The sequence below is a fragment of the Lathyrus oleraceus genome, chromosome 1, assembly GCF_024323335.1.
Source record: "Lathyrus oleraceus cultivar Zhongwan6 chromosome 1, CAAS_Psat_ZW6_1.0, whole genome shotgun sequence".
NCBI classification, from domain to species: domain Eukaryota; kingdom Viridiplantae; phylum Streptophyta; class Magnoliopsida; order Fabales; family Fabaceae; genus Lathyrus; species Lathyrus oleraceus.
In genome coordinates, this window is record NC_066579.1 from 236,785,211 (window position 1) to 236,788,549 (window position 3,339).

Genomic DNA, 3,339 nt, shown 5'->3' on the forward strand with positions numbered 1-3,339 from the left:
ATTTATTTTGAGATTTTGAAATTTTGTTCCATATAACATTTTAAGTAGACATATTAAGCTTTCCAATGCATTTGATCCCACCTCAAAATCATAAAAAATGAATGAGTTATGTTCTTGAGAAGTTGACCCAAAATTAGGGTTTCAGTCAAAATGACCTATAATGTCTTGGAATGGGAGATGACCTTACAAGCTTCAAATCAATTTTGGATGAAGCTGAACGTTGTTCATATTGTCCTTAAGAACATTTTTGATTTTGGAATCATCTCTATTTGACCAACACATAAAAAGTTAGGTCTCAGTGCACTTCAAAATAGTTCAAATAAGTTCAAATATGCATGAAATTGATGATTGAGGACACTCAAATAAGTTCAAATATGCATGAAATTATGAATTAAAGGACTTCCCTTGATGGTATTTGATCATGGGCTGAGGTTGCTTCATTAGCAAGGCATTGTGGATGATCAGATGAATTAGGGTTTCCTTGAGAAACAAAACGTCAAACCCTTTGACTTGCTTTGATCAAAATGATGAATTGAGATACTAGGGATGCATATTTGATGGATGATATCTTTGGGAACCATTACCATGCTTGCTTTCATCCTCTCTTGACCATATCTTTGCACAAAGGATCTCCTTGAAGCTCTTGACCTTGTGATTGCTCAAGCTACAAACAAAAGATGTTAGTGACATATTTTTGTGCTTTTGGTTAGTGAATAAAGATGAGAAAAGCAATAATATACAATTCAAGCATACCTGGTGATCTCAAACCACTCACAAGAAGTCCCACCCAAAGGCAAAGGGAACCAAGATGCTTATGATCCTTGAGGCTTTGCAAATGTAATATTATGATGCCATGAGGGATCTTAGGGTCAAAATTGGGGTCTTACAGATGCCCCTATTTAAGGTCATTCTAGCCGGAGAAGAGAAGGTTAAAATCTTCGTCTCGACGAGGTAGAATGGGCTTAAATAATATCAGAGAGACGAATTTTGGTCCCTAAGAGACCTCATGATGCAAATGTATGTATGCAGAAGGTAATACTCTGTGGGGATATGTGTCCACAAGGAAGAAAAGAAATCAGGAGAAATTGATAATCCATATGAGTAATTCACTCAACGGGACATAGACTCTGAGGACTCTTATGGGGATAAGAAAAGGAATAAGATGCGTGAGCAGGTCACGATTCAAAGCTTGGGGAGCAGAATTCCAAAAGGGGTAAGTCGATGGAAAGACCCGAGCTGACTCAAAGGCGCGTGTATTGGGGAATATGCCAATACCGCAGAAATTATCCATAACGGATACTTCAGATAAAAATCCATACTCAGGCTGGGAGAATCCACTAAGGGACCTCGCTGGGGAAAACACGAACAAAAACTCCTCTGAGGAAGCAACGGGATGAGGTATTACCGGTTACTGGGTAATAAGCTCAAAGAGACATATGATCTGAACACCGGTATAAGGGTGAGAGAACAATATGCTCGGGAAGAATGAATATCTAAGACCGGTATAAGGGTGAGAGATATCAAACATCCAAAATCATCTGAGGAAGACCTAAAACGGTATACTTCAGCTCAGGAAAATCTGACTCCACAAAGGGACAAAAAGTCATAATAAGGAGCAGAAGGAAGGAACACCAAGGATACCGGTTACTGGGCATATAATAGGTGACCAACCAAGGCATGAATTGGGGAATATTTCCAAGACACTCATCATCCAAAAGAGGGCTAAAAGCAAAACTCGATTATAGGATGGACATTCGATTCCAAAAAGGGATACGAATCTTACTCGACTGGGGAAGAACAAAAGGCTTCGACCAAAGAGTGCATGAGATATATTATCTATTACCGTCAGAACATAGATAATATACTCGCATGAAAGATTATCCAACCGGTTACTGGGTTAATAAAGGATAAATCGATCGACAAAGAAAGGCATCGGGATACCGAAACTAGGTACATAATGATGACCGATCCAGGGGAGAAACAATCGTCACCAACAACACAGGGTAGATGAGAGATGACTCACCGGGGATATATTGCTTGATCAGAGCAATTACCCAAAAGATGAGGGAATATCAACACCGAATATTGGATGAAGATAACTGTCAAGGAGGGGATTACATATACCAGATACTAGGTAGAAAACCACGGAGAAGTAACCGTCATCGGTTAGGATGAGCAAAAGGTTAACTCTGCAAGGGGATAAAAATAGGGTTTACGACTACCAGTATGAGGGTAGAGAACCACAAAAATAGGATTTATAACCACCAGTATTAGGGTAGAAGGCCACAGACTCCGCCGGGGATAAGATGAATAATTACTGGTTACTGAGCAATCATTCATTTACACCACAGGAGAGTGCAAGAAGCAACCAAAAGAGGCCAATGCTGAAATAAAACTTGTCCCTATGAGGATATAACTCAATGAGGAACTCCATCCCAATATATGTGTTGGGAGGAAACAGAAGCAACCATCATCCACGAGGGTATAACTCAGTGGGGAATATGGAAGGAAAGATGAACACTTTCTGCTTATGGGGCTGACCCTATATGGAGAGATCAACCACCAACATCTGCTTGGGGAACATAACACCCTCAAACAAGAGATAACAAACAAAGATATATGTCAAACAAATGCGACATGAATGTTATCAATATGCGCATATGTACAGTTTATGTATGATGAATGCTGACAAACAGACATATCTAACACAAACAAGTCCAACGAACAAGTACACAAACATCCGGTACTACATCTCGAGAGAGGAAGCCAGACCCAGCGGGAAAATATCCAATCTGATGAGGGGCAAAAGATACCAGGAAACAAAGATTTCTGCAGGGAAATGAACATCCATCATTCCAACTGGGATCAGGATCATCATACAAATGAAATCCGCCATGGAAGCACTCTACTGGGGAAAATATCAGAGGAGATCAAGGAATTCTGTGGGGAACAACCACCAAATCAGAAGTTTCCAAGGGTCATTAAACACTGTCCCAAATAATGAGATCAAATCTGCTGAGGAGGCAGAATCACTACTCCGCTGCAGGAAAGAGGGATGAATAATCCTTCTCCACACTCCGCTAGGGGAAAAAAACAAAAGGCTCCGGAGGAAGAGGATATCAGCATGCCAGGAATAACACATGTCTTACCCTGTCAAGAATCTTACCATCCTTGGGAGAGCACTGAAGACATCCTCAGTATCCCTCATCTTTGTGAATGTTCACTTTGTTTAAAAACAAATTATGAAAGATTTGATTAAAACAATGATATTTTTCAATTAAAACATGCAAAACATTTGTTGAAATGGAAACAAATAAGACTGCAAATAATTGGATAAAG